The sequence below is a fragment of the Rhea americana genome, unplaced genomic scaffold (genome assembly GCF_003343005.1).
Source record: "Rhea americana isolate MKP2758 unplaced genomic scaffold, rheAme1 scaffold_191, whole genome shotgun sequence".
In the NCBI taxonomy this organism is placed as follows: domain Eukaryota; kingdom Metazoa; phylum Chordata; class Aves; order Rheiformes; family Rheidae; genus Rhea; species Rhea americana.
Window position 1 is genome coordinate 726746 of NW_028186050.1, and position 18249 is coordinate 744994.

The 18249-nt window shown below is 49.8% G+C and overlaps 1 protein-coding gene across 1 annotated transcript in view; it reads right to left on the minus strand.

The window, feature by feature from the left end:
* Window positions 1–18243, minus strand: part of SEPTIN5 (septin 5) — a 47259-nt gene extending 29016 nt beyond the window's left edge. The window contains exon 1 of the mRNA XM_085302711.1: window positions 18025–18243. The gene's annotated coding sequence lies outside the window, so the exon portion shown is untranslated. The remainder of the gene's footprint in view (window positions 1–18024) is intronic.
* Window positions 18244–18249: the final 6 nt, after the last annotated feature.

Here is an 18249-nt window from a genome sequence, read left to right on the forward strand (position 1 = left end):
GGAAGAGCTGGAGATCCCTTCACAGGCAAGATTTCTCTGAYAGTCAGGCCTACAGATTATCTCCCCTTTTCTACCTACGACCCTTCTTTGCCTCCCGATCTTCCCCCTATCCATGCCATTCCTGCATCCAGTGGTTATCAGCACATTGATTATAGGTGGAAGTTCACTGACAAATAAAGACTCTGGATTAGGTTGAATGTTTAGAACTAGCCAAAAATGATAAGYCCATATTGGCTGCTGTCCAGCAAGCAGACAGGAGCATCAGGAAATTCCCAGTGCCACAGAAAAAAAAGATGCCTGTTCAGGGAAATGTCTGGACACTTTGAAGCAAGCATCCAGAGAAGCCTCTCTGAGGAGAGCTCCTTCACTAAAAAGCAGCTCTCTGAGCAAAGCCGTAAAGCAAAGACATGCCTAGATCTGGGGGGGTCTGCAATGGACTGGCAGCCATGACAGAGTGCAGCAGGACAGGCATTAAACTTCCCTTTCCTTTACCAACAAAGTCTTCATAGCTCAAAGAGTAGAAATTCTGTTGAACAGAGTCTTCTTAGATGACAGGGTTCTTTGATCAGAAAAAAGGAAATGCTGGGAGATAGCACAAACAAAACAGTAGGAACAGCAAACCACGATACTGCAGTAAAAGCAAGTAGCTAGACAAAACTGCCGCAAAATAAAAGCCTGGATGACATAACTTCAGGGAGGGGATCCTTCCCAATGTGATCTCATCTTACTGCCTTCACGCCGTTGCCAGGTTCTCAGCCCAAGGGTAGGCTGGCAAATCCCACCACCAAATGCACTGCTCTGGACAAAGGCTGCTCCGAATCCGCTGGCAGGCACCTCCTGCAGACACAGCCATCCGCGCTGAGCTCTCTGCACTAAGGCTGCACCCAGTGGCGGCAGAGTAGCCAGGGGAGAGAGGAACTCCAGGGGACAGATCTTGGTYGATCCTCAAGAGCCAGGAAGGACTGTTCCCCAAAGCGTACCCTCCCGTGCTGCGTACCACCCCAAGCACAGGAGCTTCCCTCACTTCTCTATCATGACTGCTTTGCTGTCACATACCACCAAACAATCCCACTCAGCCCCCTCCTGTGCCACACATGGCACAAAGCAGCCAGGCTGCCAAATGCCACGCCAGCCAGAACAGGACTGGAGAGGCCAGGAGAGTCCTGCCTCCTGCAGCTACTCGGCCCACCAGGCAGAGTGATGCTTGGGCAAACAGGACCTGCTGCAAGGACCACCCACAGCAATGGGAGAGCTGGTGAGCGTGTCACCAGGCTGCCGGTCAGCCCCAAACAGGGAGGCTGAGCAGCACGGCAGGGCTGGGCACAGAGCCCAGCATTAGCACCCCAGCCCCAGAGCTGACAAACTTCCCACTGAAGGCACCGCGGATTACAAAGGCTGATTTGTTCCTGACATGAGACCTACCCAGGCTGCCACCCAGACACATCTTCTTTATTGTGCCCTACTGACACTGGCGACAGGCAGGGCTCTGGGATCAATGGCTCCTTTCTGGGATGCTTCTGGAGCCTGAACACAGGAGACCACARATGGAAGGGGACTGCCAAAGGCCTGAGTCCTGCCAAGCAGCAAGCGCTGGCCTGTGTGTCCTTCAACACTGAGAGCAACATAAGTCTCCCTTGGGGCCCCACTGACCCAAGCCCCTTCTCAGGCCATGGCAGAGCTCCTGTACCACTCAGTCAGCCATGCTTACCTGCACTGCACTCCCATGTCACTGGCAGAGTTGTGGGATGCTGAGTAAAGGGGACAAAGAGGACATTTTAGTGCACAAACCCTGCTTCTCCGTGCACTTCAGATTACTGCATTGCATAAAGGCATGGAGTCACGCCTGAGGGAGGAAAAGGAGGCTGTAAACTCTCATCCTCACAGTGACACATTTATGTGATGAGATCTGTTCCCTGTTCCCGCTCCCAGTGCAACAGGGAAGAGAGGCAGGAGGGTGAAATCTTGCTGGAYCCTACAAGGGGTTAAATTCCCTCCCACCACTGCTAGATAAGGAAAGTTTACCTCCACACAGAAGTCTTGATACAACCTAGGACGAGGCCAAGAGAAGAGGAAATTCCCCCAGTAAAGCTTTTCCCCCTCCCAGAGCTGCTTGGGCAGCTACAGGGAGTTCCTTCCACATCTTYACAGCCAAAGGAGCATTAGAAAAGACTCCTTTTATATTCCCAGCAATAGCCTGCCACAGCCCAGCATCTCTTTAGCTTGAGCTCCAGACAGAAGACTAGGCTCAGGGGAGGTGGCTGGACTCCCCCAAACAGCTTGCAAGACAACGCTCGGAGCACATTCCTGTTTTTACTGGAGCACATGCTCATTTATGGAAGCTCAGAGCTGCATGCACTTGGCAGATCAGCTCCAGGAGCCAGGGTGGAGCTGGGCTTGCTGGACACCGGCACACCCAAGGACTCCATGGTCCAACTGCGCAAGAGAAAGWTCTTAGCCATTTCAGAGGAGCAGACATTCAGGGAGAAGGAGGAAAGGCCTTTTGCCACGTCAGGAAGGAAGGTTCTCTGTTACTCTCTGCAAGCAGCGGCTGGCTGCACTGTCCTGAGCTCCTCGGCGCTGCCCTGGACCTGACACCCTCRTCATAGACCCGACACGCTCACCCTAGACCCCACGTCCTCAGCGCTCCTTTTGTCACATCTCCACTCCTAGAAAGCAACACTTCTTAGAAGGCTYTGCTTCCCTTTTCTAGGGATCCACATGGCTCCAAGATATTAAGATCCCAGCAAGAACTCTTCCATCCCTCCATACATACACCTCAGCACCTTCCTGGGCTTGGGCATCAATCCCAGATAGCACTGAGCAATTCTTCCAGCTGGGTACRGCTCAGCACCATGCAGGGTAGTGTCTAACCTTCCATCCATGGAAATGGCTGCMCTATTTAACATTTCTAGGAAGGCCTCCTGCCTTTTTTTTGGACTCCRCTCTGTCTTCTCTTCCTTGCCACTCATCTCATGCCCCACAGCACTTAAAAGATGAGAACAGAAAGATACAAAAYCCAACAGCAGTGCCCACTTCCCACTACTTACTCAGCCCAATCACATGGCTGCCCGGTGCTGCCGGTCAGTCACTAGGTCTGGGCTGGAAAGCACCACGCCGCAGGCTAGCGCCCTGCTAAGGTCCCTTCCTCAAGCAGACGCAAGGGGATGTTTTACAGCACTAGCGCTCTTCAGCAGGGCCATGCCCTCCATCAGCTCCACATCGTACTGCCTGCAGGGCTACCAACCCTTGAGAGAGCAGCAGAAAAAGCTCAGGACAGCTCAGATGTTGCCCAAAAGCCCCCAAACCAGCAGTGGGGGCAAGATGCCAGGAAGTCGCAGGACTGTAGCTGAGTCTCACCAATACCCAGTTGGGAGAGCCACGGGAYAGGGGCTGGCGGACTGCGAGAGGTCTCAGGGCGAGATCCTACCCCGTACATGCCGGGATTGCCTTGCTAAGTAGGAAGCACCGGACTCTGCCCACCACTTCAGCTCTCGCCTGCGTCGTTCAAAGAGCCGCAAAAGCTGTGACCAAAACACCAAACACTGCTCCAACTTGGAGCTGGAGACAGATGAGGTCACCTCCAGTCTGAAATCACTTCCGTTCCCAAGCTGCTCACAAGACTGTGCTACACTTTAAAAAGCATGGGATGRGTGGGGAGGAAAACCCAAACCAACTGAGCAGTCTTCCCCATTAAGAGCTCAACACTTCATTAATCTCTGCCTCCCCATCGGCTGCCATCTGAACGCTCCACCCTCCCTCCCGCCCCTACCAGGGCAAGCCTGGCAGGAGCTGCTTTGAGCTACTAACAGAGCATGGCACAGGCWGCACAGGCCCACGGCTGACCCCCAGCTCCCCAAGTGCAAGCAAAGCAGCGCAGTGAAAACCCAGCTGCTGCAATCCATGTGCTGCTCGGACCCCAATCCAACTGCTGCCCATGCATGAAGATGCACATGGCCTGGCCTCAAACACGTGTGAGGGGATGCTGAGTTCTTCAGTTCTGCTGCCTCTAAAACAGCAGTGAGGAGAATTTCACTCAAAACACCTGGGCCTGCCTTGGCTCGAGTCCTCAGGGGTCCTGGCTGGAAGGTGTTTGAAAGAAATGGGAGGCTCTTCTCCCTGCACCCAGACACCCTGGAAAGCCTGGAGCCCTCTCCTGTCCCAGGCAACCCACCAGCACTTTGTAGGAGACCCTCTGCCTTCCTGCAARCTTCCCAAGCTCCCAGAGCTCAGCTGCTCCCTGCGGGCGGGAACAAGCAGCCATTTTATCCTCCGAACCACTGTACAGGCATAATCCTGCACATGGGGGCAGACRTACCCTAGTGCTCCCACGAGCAGGTTGGGTGGGGGGGTTGTTGCTCGCTCGACGTACAGATAAAAGTCCTTCAGACTGGAGGCGAAAGCTCTGCTCAGCGCAGCTTAACARGAACCAGACTGTACCACGTTTGAGGAACTCACAGAAAAGATGCAGGTAACACACCCTGTATTTTCCAAAACTGTAGCCTGGAAAGGTCCCCTGAGCATCTATCAAACACTTTGGACAGCAGGATCTGAGGATGTGGAACAGATRCTATGAACTCACAGAAAGACATTAATCTACTTCCAAAAAAATCTCTCTTTGCAGGCAAGCCAGGCTTGCTCCATGCAAAGGAAGCCAGCAGTCGTAACGCCACCCGTGCCCTGGCAGAGCTAGGGGCGACAAAGGTTGCATTTTCCTTTTCCAGTAATACTTAGATTTAACTACACAAACTGTTCCCCGTGGGGCAGGTCCTATTTCACTGTTTATGCAGGAGCCTTAGAGTTGGATTTTAAAGGTGAAAGCGCCCGTTCCCAAACTGCAGGGAGCCCAGTCAATACAGACATCCTCGCTGCAGCAAAGCAGCTGCTTTGCTGCACTTTGCAAGCACTTTAGCTCGCTACCCTTGACGTCACGTGTGCATCTAGAAAAGGCAGGGCCGAGRAGGAGTTCAACCAGGCAAAAAAGGCCACAACCATCAACACTGCAAAAGGCAAGAGATCTGCAATAACAAAGTCTGTGTGAGATTCTAGGACTCATGGCAAGTCTAGGAGAAGCAGAAGGCATGCAGGACGCAGAGGCATCCAGACTTTGGGTCAGGCACTGCAGTTCTGCCATGCCACTGCGATGGAGGAACTGCCACGTTCCTCCAGGAGCACATCCCCACCTGTGAGGCACTGAACCAGCTGGAGCACAAGGGACAGCCCAGCCCCGAAGGACTTGCAATCAGAAGTACACAAGAAAACTAGCAGGCACCAGAGCAGTTGGAAAGCAGCACAGCTAGTGTGATAAATAGTGACTAGCACTAGCTACCGGCTGCCAAGTATGCACAGGAGGGATTTAAGGAAGAGTTTGGAGGAGGATAAAGGAGACAGTTTGCAAGAGAAACAAGGTGGGAGGAGATGTAAGAACATTAATTCACAACAAAGCATCTCCTCCAAGCGAGGTCCCTAACAAAGATAGATCATTGTAAAAGTTTCCATCCCAACAAAGAGACCAAGGCATAAGTGTTCTCCAAGATGGGCCTGTCCCTTTGGGCACACCATGGCACTGAGGAGAGACACTGGGAGCTCRGGGCATCTGCATCTCATCTCACTGCCACAACATGAACCACGGCCTTCRTGCAGCCCTTCTGTTCAGACCAACTGAACTCCCTCTCCTGCAGCCACCAAGGTGCACAGTGGGCCTGGAGACAGCACTGGGACCAGCTCTGTGCCAACAGTCCACCTCCAGCACAGAAATTGCCTTGGGGAACATCTACACAGGTGTCAGAAGGGGGAAAAAATAGAAGTAGTCTTTCACAAGCAGCACAGCAGAGCCACACAAAATAAGCTTCCCTCCTCCAGATGTATGGGCTCTGGTGGGGAGGAGATTGGACACGATCCCTTCAAGGCCGGTTTTGCAGAGCTTCTCTTTCTATGGCTCTTGCTGATTTCTGAGACAAGGATGAAAGGGCCATTCAGAACTGCTTGGGACCTACCTCCTGCAGTATTTTCCTAGCTCTTTTCCTCCACCAACCCTTTTCCTGGACATAATCYGTGGACCACAGCACATGAAAGGCAGCTGTGAGCCTGGTACCGGGTGTGTGAACACCTCAGCAGAAGCTTGCTCATGGGAGATGGTGAGAGCTCCTGCTGCACGGCATTTCAAATCAGCGAGAGYGGCCCTGGCAGAGAATGGGGGCAGGCTCCCTGCGCAGGACGAGATTTGTAAGACTACGGGGTGCTCAGCTCCTCTAAATTTGAAATGACCTAGGTGCTTTCATCCCTATTTAAAAACAAACAAAACAAAACAAAAAAAGAACTGGTCTTAAATTTGTATTATTGCAAATCAACTGCCTAAAAGATTTACCCTTAAAATTACTATCTCTATGGAAAAGCTGATGTTTCATCTATTGTCTTTCATCTCTACAATATCAGCACGGGCCAGATGAACACATCAGCTCCTTGGTTAGTCCAGAACATAACGACAATCTCAGAGGCAGGGCAAGCAGGACTGCTTCATTTGGGGCAGGGACAGCCCCCAGTTCTGGGCTGGCATGATGCCTAACTGYGACCCAGGGGACGGCTTCAGAGCTGCCGTCAGCACACAGACAGCTAATAACACCGCCTTCGTGCTCCACGGCCCCGTTGTGCTTAGCCCGAGGAGCAAGAACATCAGAGCTGCTCTATGATCCTCCCATAAAGGCATGGGGCTTGCAAACTAACCTGCCGTTTTGGCAAACTTCACCAGTGATAATTCAGTATAAAGTAACACAGCCAGACCAGACAACCCAGTTTGATCAGGACAGACCTGGAACACTAGGATCCTCCTGAAAAACTCTCAGGGATGGTATTTTCTCCCAGATTGAGAGAGGGATTTGTCCCCTCTGTCAAAAAAAGTCCTGGCCTTCAGAGTGAACATCTGTTCTTTGCAGACAGTATTACTGTGAGACTGGTCTTATTGCTATTTCAGTCTTCATTTCCACTATAATTTAAAGCTTATTAATCAGCTTATCCAATCAGAGTCATCCATACAATTTCTACTTGCTACGCAGCAAAATGTTAACAGTGATACATTAATACAGTCCTGCTCTGATGGAATAGCTAATTGTAAATTCCTCATTCACATGGATTTCTTTCAGCAGTATTGTTGATCTCATTCTTTTCTTTTAGGGCTCTACCTGAAAATAACAAGCTTTGGAAAGTACTTGAGGAGTAAGAAGGGCGATGTTAATGGAGCAGGCAATGGAAAGATAGAGTCATGGAAATGTCGCTTTTGAAATGATAATGGATTTCTGGAAGTCAGAGAAATGAAACTGGGTTAAAGAAGATATTAGACAAGACAAAGTCATTTGACTGTAAATGCTACGGTTGCTGGACACACAAAGCACAGCAATACCCAACATTAGAAAGAACTCAGAAGCAACATAGCGGAAAAATTCCATTTGCTAAATTGTGCTTTCCTAGGAGGCAACCCAAAAGAAATGAAAACAGCCACAGGGGTAAGAAGAACAGGGCAGGATGAAGCAAGGCTCGGTCAGTAGGTTAACTGAGAGACAGCACTCCGCATGCACGCATACGGTGTGAGATCCTGCGACAGCCGCAGCAGGCCAAGAGCTAACATGTCACGTGCAGCCTTTAATGAGAACGGGTGCGAAATCAGATCAGATACCCAGGAACAGCTCTCGGGGCCTGCAGTACAGCRCAAAAAGTCAGACCTCTGTGTTTTTTAAAAATACAAAACTAAACATCTCCACGGAAATCTCAGGACCAAACATGCAGAATGCAAAGGGATTTTCTTGGGTAACACATCCCCTCACCTGCACACCTCTGAAACAGCCTATTCCCACTGTACGTTATTGAATCAACAGTGTCATGGTCCGTCTTTCGGAAACCTTGCTGGGACCTTCTTCTGAAGTAATTTTGCCATAAGTAAGAAAACTAATTTTTCCTTTCATACTCTTTTATAAACCTTTGCCTTTGGAAGACAAGGCAAAACCTGCTTTCCTCCACTGCAAACTCATGCTGGTTATTACTGCAGGATGGCAGCCAAGAGGTGGGTAGATGCCCTAACTATTTTATTTTCTGAGAAAAAAGAAAGAAAGAAAAATAGTTATTTATCCTGACAGGAAAACCCTAAATCCCTAAAGGACTGGCTCAGGGTGCCAAATATACATGGATCTCACAGAGTCACAGGTTAGCTCAGCCCTCAGGTGCACGCTGGGTGTCCGCAGCAGCGAGTGCAGGGGCCTCTCCCAGGCATTTCCTGGATTACTGCTGCGACGGTTGGGATCTACGTCCACCAAAATGTCCACCTCTGTGCTGCAAGCTCCATCCTGCAGGGATACACTTCAGTACAAAATACTTCCAAGCGTGAGACACAGAGCAGGAAGCTGGCACACGACGGAACACCCACAAGGGCCTTGCGAAGGCACGCAAGGAGGTGGTTCACGAGCTTTCAGACCAATCTGCCCCATGACAGCCCACATTAGCAAGCCCGTCCGCATGCTGCACTGCCTCTACATGAAGTACAACTCCAAAATCGTCGTCACTTGTTTACTGGGAGAACAATCGTGCTATTGCCTGACACCTGCCCATGACATCGCGATCACGGGAAGAGCAGGGAGCTGTTCAAATCACATCGGCCATTCAAACCAGGCAGCAAAACGCCTGGCACTGACCGGAGCCTCCGAGCAGCTGCTGAGGGCTGGCCCGGCCACCGCAGACAGCAAGGCTTTCACTGGCATTAACAAGGGCTGCTGAAAATAATGCCATCACACAGCAATGCRTGGCACGCAGCCTCGCTGCTTGAGGACCGGCAGCCTGAACAGAGCAGGCACTGAGGAAGAGGAACCCTGGGCTCCATCCAGTCCGTTTTGGTTTGTTTAAAGAGCTGCGAAGTCAAATCCTGTGAAGCCAGTATGGGCCGAGCGCGGCCAGAAAAGGCTTATTCAGGTGACAAGAYGACAAGCTCCCACTGCACTGAAAACCTCTCCTGCTCACAACAGCGATGATTAGGAGGGTCCCAAACAGATCTATGTACACTACTGAGGTGCCCATAGAAAACACACTCCTGACTCCCTTATCTCTGTGGGCCTGGTCTGAGCTCAAGTGTCCACCCCAGGGCTGCTGGCAGCCACGAGCAGATCCAGAGTGCTTGGCTGCTCAGCAGAGCTGGAGTCCATCCCAAGCATGTGCCTGGATTAACTGCTGAGAAAAAGCACCAACTCCTGTTAAATAGCTGTCCTCCCCGATACCGCTTCCCTCGTAAATACACACTCCGCCAAGGGCTCCTTTCAAGGGAAGGAGAACTCTCTAAAGTAAGCAGACGAACAGCAAAGGTATTCATCTCAGGAGCGAGGCACGAGCATTTCCACTTCTGCATGCCCCAGCGAAGGGAGTGACAGCACCGTCCCGGCTGTGCTGCAGAAACCAGCCAAGTCGGTAAGCACAACCTCTGGGAGACGAGAGATCAGCTCCGACAGCAGCTCTCTTGCTGTCGTGATGACACACTCTCACTTGCCTCGGCACCGCGCACTCACAGCAGCAAGGCTTTGCTACAGGCCAGTAATCTCACTTGGAGTTTAACCCCCTCAGCTTTGAGTCACCCCCCTGCCTACAAAAGAGGACAAATGCTAGCTCCCCAAAGGCCACGATGCTTCTCCCATTACTGCCTGAGCCCAGCTGGTACCAACTCCCCAGGCAACAAGAAGCTCAGAGAATCTGTAGGCCCCTAAGAACCACAAATCTCGCTGTCATTTTGACAGCAGGCCCTGGGCAGGGGGAATTTAGTACTGGTCCAGATGGACACTTCCAATGCTGTTCACCTACATTTCCAGTAGGTCACATCACATAACACTTGACACAAACTCAGGAGAGCCTTTAAACTACAAAGAACACAACCAAGGGGAGAACGAAGGTAGGATGGGTAGATAGTAGATTCCTGATGCCACGACTCAGATCCTACCTGAATATGTAATTTATGTCATGTATAATTTACTTTAAAATAAAAGGGGACATAAGACTGCATGATCTGAAGAGACTTCATGTGTGAATAYATCACAGCAAGAATGAGCTCAGTGTGGCAAGCAGGACTGCACTAGTTCCCACCTTGAAGAAACAGCCAGGAGACAATACAAAAGGCTGAAAGCAAAGTGACTTGCGGGGGAAGTGATCTTAAAAAAATAACTGTAATACAAACTGAAGCAGTAAAAGGCCTTGCCTGTCCTCTTTTGTGTGTTCACRTAGCTCCAGGCACCAGTGGTCTGCAAGGAAAAATGAAATACAGTCACTGGAGCAGAGACCACACCTGTCCTGCCATGGACTTCGCCTCTCAGAAAGCAGAAGGAAGAYGTTAAGTCCTTGGAGCTTCTTTTTCCACAAGCTGGGATCTTCTTTTCTCCTTGGTTCTGCACTGAAAACGTCCAGAGGTCAGCAAGACGCGCTTGCGCCCCRTGGCCAGCCTCCAGGAGCTAGCACTCACGATCCCGTGGTTTATTTGCTCACAGTGCTGTTCCCAGCTCCCGGTTCCCTCTGCCAGAAGTCCTTCAGGGAGAACAGCAGCTGGGGTGGGGTCAGGTGGAGACAGGCCATCCCAGCTCCACGCGCACACCCTGGACACATTTGATAACGGCTTCATAACAAACAGGGCACTCCCCAAGTTCCCGGGAGAGCAAAGAGCTGAGCTCAAACAGAGCTGGCAGGGGAAGGACCTCAGCTCCCCTGCTCTTTGGATCAGGGCAGCCGCACGGTACAGCTATGGCCACGGAAGGCAGAGACGGGTCAGCCACCACGTGGCTTCTGTCTCCCCATRCGCTAACTTTAGGGTGAACATTTTTGTCTTGGCAGAGGCTCTTACTGCTGTCAGCTAGTGTAACTGGAGAAAAGCAGCCCAAACCGAAAAGGTGAGCGAAAAGCTGGAGTTAACATCTACAAGGACTTCCCATCTCTCATTGACTTAGGACTATGCTGGCTCCTGGCTCACACCCCGCCATGCAGAAGTGCAGATTCCCAAGCATGGGAACCACAGCCCGAGACTCACCAGCACACCCCACTTCTGCTGTGCTCGCTCTGAGCCTCTCCTGGCCCTCCCTGCCAAGGCACAGCCTCAGGCTGATGCAATCGGAGCTGCCCAGCTGCATCCAGAGGTTTCTGCCATTCAAGCATCCTGCACTGTGCTATCCTGCTATCCTGCCTGGCATAGCTACATTCCTCCTCCAGAACTGCACTTCAGCTTCAAATTCTTTTTTTTTTTTTTTTTTTTTTTTTTTTTTTTTTTTTTTTTTTTTTTTTACTTCAGGAGGGGACAGTTGTACTAAAGCCAGTGAAACGAAACAATTCTCCTCCCTCTCTTGGCATTACACCCCTCCAGATGCTTGTGCAAAGTCTCATTTCCTCTGCAGCTCCCTTGGCCAACGCTTAGCCAGGGTTTGCTCATCGGCAAGCGGGCCTCTGCGGCCCTCCAGCCTGTTCTTCTCCCAGCGCCCTCCCACACCTGGCTGCTGTGACAGTGCTCAGGGGTAACGGTCTCGTGGGCAGAAGCCAGGCACGACAGACAGAGGGAAGAGACACCAATCTAGAGCTGAGTGTTGGCAGGCCAAAGTAGATTTCACCTAAAGCACTGGAAATAAACTCACATGAAGGAGGGAACTAAGGATAGTAACTCATCAGCTGTCAAAGATTTCTTTCCTTTTCCACAGCCCAGCCACCACTGGTAGCATCACACAGACGAACCCCTCCTCTGAGCACACTCAGTACCATCTTCCACTCTTCATTCTAAACAGCGTTTCTGGGGGAGCAAGCTGCGGATGAACAGCAGCTCACATATTGATGAGGAGCACACATTCTGGGATCTCATCCCAGCTTTTCTGAGGCACCATCCACAATTCCAACTCATGAACATCCTTGTGGGAACACGATGACTACACTCCTCTTCTCAAAAAAAGCCATTCCCAAAGCTGTGAAAAGGAATGTGTAACGGCAGACAAATATTTTTCCCTATACTTCCAGGCTAACCACACTGTAGACATACACACACCCAAACCAGTCCACATACTGTATCACATACTCTGGTATGTGATAAAACAACTTGCATGTGCTTCGCAAAAATCTGAAGTCACAGATAGTATTAGAGATATCACATGTTTGCTTCAGGAGCATTAGGGGATTATTCATTGTGGTTTCACTGTCCTAGGGAAATCACAGCCCTGAGCAGAAAGGGTAGAATCCTACTCTTGGTTAGGCAAGAAAGCTGTGTGGCTAAGCAGAGAAGGTGCCCTCCAGTTCATACTCTGCTATTCGGAGAAGAGCAACACAAAAGTCAATTGAACYGGGAGGAAGAGACAAAAAGAGACAAACCCTCTTGGCTTAGCTAGGAGACTTCCCAGCAAGAAGTCCAAGAAGCATTAAAGATGGGGAGAACCCTCCCGGTCTGGATGCAGCATGTACAGGCTTTTCTTGGCAGCTGCTGCAGCATAGTTATAGGAGACATTGCTATAGGTYGCAGGGTGTCCCAAAACTGGTGGAGAAACTCTTTGGATCGAACATTTAAAACTAATTTGTCAAAGCTCTAAAGATACACAGCAAAGAGCCAATCTGGTCTGGCAGAGCAAGCTAACAGCCAGAATTCTCCTGAATTTCCTGGATGCCCATCTCAGTGGGTATTTAACTGACAGCAACTAGACTGAAACATAGGTCAGGCAATATGAGATCTAGAAAGCACTGGATTCCACCAACTCTGAACCAGTTTTTGTAGCTCAAGTACCCTCTATTCAAAGGAAGAAAAAAAAAAAAGTCACAACTCCATTATATTTATTGCTAGAACAATCAAATGAAGAATGGCATCAGTAGAAAGTCAGTGTAACTTCTGAGAGTTCCAAGAGGTTGAAAGAGACTCCTTGACTTTGGAGACTAAAAGCATCCAGGGACTCATTTTCTCCTTTGTTTGGACGACAGCAACACTGWCACCTCTGCAACTGTGAACCACCTTTTGTAATGCCCCAGCATGCTGCAAGCCAGTAGTTGAGCAACAATGTCACAAGCATCTCCTGCGGTTAAACCAAGCTTGCTCTCACTTTGTTGACAGCAGTAGGGATCAGGCCACATCATCTGCAGCATTACACATTTAGCTAACGTGCCTGAAATGGCCCTGTACAATTCACTCAGGAGCAGCAGAATTTGTGGACACTAGCTGAGGAGTTCGCGGAAGTTCAAGGGACATCTACTTCTCCTTTACATAAACTGCAGATTGTGACTTGTACCTCCTCTGCCCTGTACTGATGACCGTTTTATCCATTAGGAACATAAATAATTGAAGAGATAAAACAGCAGCAGCAGGAGGCAGATTCTGTGCCCAGCTCTCCAGCAGTTCTGATTCACTAAGCAGCCCATTTGCTGACCTCCTTTTACAGTCCTTTTTCCAGAAGCCAAGTCAAAAAAAGAAGGAAATAAAAAGCCCAAAAGAAAAAGAAGTCCATGTGCCCCAGGTGGACTTTCCTCCATGGCCCAGAACTGCCTGTCCGTGTGACATGGGGGCCTCCTGCAGTAGGACTGTTTAGACAGATGTGCAGCAGAAGGACACGCAGGGCTGAGCTTCTTGACCTGCAGCCGCACCCAGCCCCTAACACACCGAGCGCTGAGCCCTTGCCTATTTCCAGAAGRCATGTTGGTCTGTGGCCCTCCAAACGGGCCAAAAAGCAGGAGGAAAAAAAGAAAATTCAACAAGCTCCGTAAGGCTTTTTACAAAGAAGCAAAAGCTTTCAATCCTATGCTATATCTGGCCAAAATAGCCTGGGACAACAAAAAAACAAGCAGAGATGTGCTGCTTTTAGAGTGTTTCCAGTATTCACTCCCCAGTTCTGAGACTAATTTGCTACATCTCTCTAGCAGGCAGGCTGTGGTGGCCAGAAGGAGACCAGGGCTGGAGATCATAGGTTGTTAAGAGACGGTGACTTGGGGAGCCAGAGTGAAGTAGCCTCATTCCCAGGGCTATCCATGGAATGATTATCCAGCTCTGGTGAAATATCCCACTCACCAGCTACAAACACAACTTTGCTTTCTGCTAGGGAAAGAATCCTCACCACGACCACCCCAAAGTTTGAACAGATACAGAATAGAATAGACTGTGCACATGAACACAGCTCCATATTGCCACTCCCAATGACTCAAAGAATCATAACTATAAAATCATAGGTTAAGCCCCAAGACAATTAGAACAGAGGACCACTGACTTTCTGTTTGCCTTCTGGATTCTCAGCTTTTCAGTACAAGCATAGGCACAAGAAAGCAGAATTTTCCCCAAATCACAAGATCATAAGAACTGTTGTTTTAAGGAAAACACCTTCTTAGGTGAACAACAGCAATGCTACAAACACATAACACACAGATGAATCCTCCAAGTTGCTCCGACATAGACTTAGAGGGGCCTCTATAAGAACTAAGATTGCCCAGGAGCAGGCTGCTGTGCAAGGAGACTTACCCCTCACACACTACTTTTCATCATATACTTTGCAAAGCTCAGTTGATCAATTTTTCACCACACAAGTGTCTACACAGAAATCAAAGGTCATGTTATGATCACCCTCAACCAGCTCAAGACACGAGAATCATCACTCCTTCCTCTTCTTAATCCRCTCTTTGCCATGAGTAGCTGCCTACACCCCAGTGGTCCACAGTGTGTCAAAGACAACAGCTAGAAATACCCCAGGCTCCTCTGCGCTATGCAATGCGCAACTTTTTCAGTGGTCTACATATTTCTTGTCAGCTCATCTAAGTTTGCTTTTCCATAGGCACAGTAGAGAAAAGGGGGAGAAGAACGGTTAGCACACAATATCAAGAATCAGGGCATTTCCATTAGCCAAAGTCCTTTGATAGCTGAGATGAAGTTTTGAAGGTTAATCTTAAAATGATGCTCTATGTGGGTACGGTTGACATTTTAGTGGGGGACATCTCTGTACTTGTGGTATCTACTGTTCCAAGAATGATGAAAATTCTCAGCTTCTTTCTTTTTTTCTAAGAACAAAGCAAAGAAGTTTGAAGATAAAAAATCCAGAGTCTCAAAAACTGAGATACAAATGTGATGAATTGAGGAGGTCCCAATGGCCAGACTCACACCGAAATCATTCCTCCAGCAAAGATGCACAGCATCTCGTCCAAACGTGGTACCCTACAAGTATGCTTTTATTGACAAGCAGGCCGCTTCAAAACATGCTGAAGTAGAGAAAAGGACCAAGCTGAATACAGAAGGCACAGCCCTGCAGCATCAAAYCCATTGCAAGAACTGGATCCACCAGATAGTCTCTGCTCCCACACCCAAACAACTTTGCAAGTTGAYGGGGTGGAGAGATCAATTTGGGAAGGAGAAGTTCTGATCCTCCCAATTTCAAAAGAAACAATGACTTCAAAGAACATTGGAGACACGGGCCTGAGTGAGCAAGAGCCAGCTCCAGAGACACTGTGAGGAACACCCCAAACAAATACAAGACACTGTGAGGAACACCCCAAACAAATACAAGCCAACAGCATAAGGTGGGAGGCACATTTGCAGGAGTGTGCCAGGAGACTCTAGTTTAACTAGGCGTTTGGGAGGTTTCGCTTGCACTCCTCCCACAGCAAGACCTCAGGCTTTGGCAGTGCGTCCATCAGCTGCACTCACCTTGTTTGGTTCACAAGTCAATACACTCCTTCAACAAATTGCTAGGTTTCTCTTACATAGCGCCTACTCTTCTGCACACGGGACGTTAGTCAGTACTTCATTTGCTTGCCTGCCCAGCAACACTCTCAGACAGCAGTCCAAAGATACAGGAATTTCTAGGAGAGAAACCATCTCTGCTTAAGAGAGTTGAACTGAGACATCACGAGACTGAGGAGCTTGGTCTCACCAGACAAGCTGCTGTAGAGCTCCAGATCAGAAACTGGTTCYCCCAATCCAGGATCCTAAATGACAATCCTTCCTCTTGGAGGGGCTGGATGCATGTGGACACTAATATAAAATCTCCTATTGACTTCAGTGGTACATGAATTCAGCCCGAAGTACCCTAATTAACAGGTCATTCATTGGAAATCAGAGAAATGGATAATCTACCATTATTTTCTGTTCATATATGGTAACAATTAGAGTTCTACCCACAAGAGTCTCCTTTCCCCAGATGGTGCATCACCCTATGACTATACGACGAGGGAAGATGACCACACATTCTTTGATCCCACACTGTTAAATTTTTTGGACTTATCAGGTTAAAAAAAAAAATACTGAAGGCTACCTAATTTATATGCGATCGATTGTACTACCCTTTCAGAAGCACGTTTCATTTCATAGCTATTTATATAAATTAGCTTTTATGATAATTCTTTTAAAAATGAAAAGGCAAAAATTACAGCTTTAGTAAGTCTTTCAAATTGGTACCTGCTGCCAAATGCAAGTAGATTAGGGCCAGGCCGCACAAGAAGAAAATCCCTGCTCTCAAAGGACACTGAATAAGGATATTTTTGTTTTTATACGTTCACTCTCATTTCAGCAGATTGCTTTGTATTCACAGCTTGGTTCCCCTCCACCATTCACAAATAACGTGGCTGGCACAAATTCATAATTAACTGYGCTCTTTCATGCCAGACCCATTCTACACTCTCAGCATAAAATACCTGGATATATATGCATATACATATGCATTTGAAAAAAGACCTTCTTTGCGACAGCAGAATTCTCTGCTGTRCCACAGACAAACCCCCTGGGGCAGGGACTCCAGCCCTCTTGTCTCTACAGTACAACACGTGCCTCTAGAGTTATGGTGATATCTACAATAAACTGCTCTGATCTGCATCACTTATTCCTCTCAAGAGGAGGGGAAAAAAAGTATATAGAACTTGCTTCCTTCTTTGTTTAAAAATAAGAAATTAAAGAAGGGTATGGGGTTTTGGGGTCACAGATCTCTTCCCAAGTTCACAGCTTAGACTGACTCAGATTTCAGATTGCATTCTGGAGKGTTTCCCTCCAAAAATAAAGTGAGAACTGAAATAACAGCAGTATGCTGGCAAATAACTACAAAATACTAGCAAAACCCCAGTAGCTTAKAAAAAATGCATCTGATGACACCATTATGCTACTGCCATTACATTTGCTTGGTTCTCTCTCTCATCGCTGCAATCAGCAGCACACAGAAATGCACAAGTGCCTTTTCACAGGGCTCAAATCCTGTTTCCTGCAGTGGCCAGGTAAATGCCCAAGCAGCTGCAAAACGCGTTTGCTTTTCTGTGGTCCAGAAAGGCTGTGCAGTAGCACTGAAGGGTAGATGAAGTGTCTGGTGCATAGGGAATTAGAGCTCCAAATAAAGCAAGACTGGCCCCAACGGCAAGTGCAAGCCAGGCTGGGAATGGGTGCACTTCTTGCTGCCAGAACCCACTGCACTGTCACCATCAYCCCTGTCCCTGCGAGACAGAAAAGCTCTTGGCAGCCCATCTGCAGCAGGCACAGCTGGCATCACGATGATGGTGCTGAGGAATGCACAGACCCTGCTGCTTACCCCTCGCCTAGGCATCCAAGCTTAGCAGAGAAGGAATTTCTCTTCCTGCAAAATGCCCTAAATCCCTCCAAATCCCAAATAGTGACACCACCTCCCCCCTCCCCCCAAAAAAAACACCCTGCTGATGTCATCTGATTGCCTCATCCCGCTCTACCCCTCCAGGACTCAAAGGCATGTCTCCAAAGAGCTATTTGCTTTGCAAAGCAAAACAGATGCTCCGCAGGGCCAGGCGCTGCCAGGCGGCGGGGTGGCGGCCGCCCGCGCCGTGCCCGCCTGCCGCGGTGCGGAGGCGAGCGGGAGCGACGCGCGGCCGCGCTCCCGGCGCTGAAACGCCTCCCAGCCCCGTGCCGCCTTTCTCCATCCGAGCCTGCTCTGGGCACCCGCAGGCGGCAGCCGGCAAAGCGCCCCTTTCCCGGAGCGCCGCGGCGGCAGGTAGCAGGACCCCGCCCGGCCGCCGCACCGGCGAGCAGAGCGCGGCCCTGCCCGCGCCTCTGCGCGGCCCCAGCGCACCTACCTGCTTCTCTTCTGCAGGGCAGAACCGCGTCCGCGGGGCGGCAGGGCGGCGGCGGCGGCAGGAGAGGGCGGGATGCCCGCGGCAGCGGCCGGCAGCGGAGAGAAAACGAGAGAGGAGAGGGCGTGAGGGATGCGCGGGGCGCGGGGCGGCGCGGGGCGCCCGCGCGTCCCCCCGGCTCACCTGGGTTCGCCAGCTTGCTTTTGTACCGCATGGCGGTGCTCATGG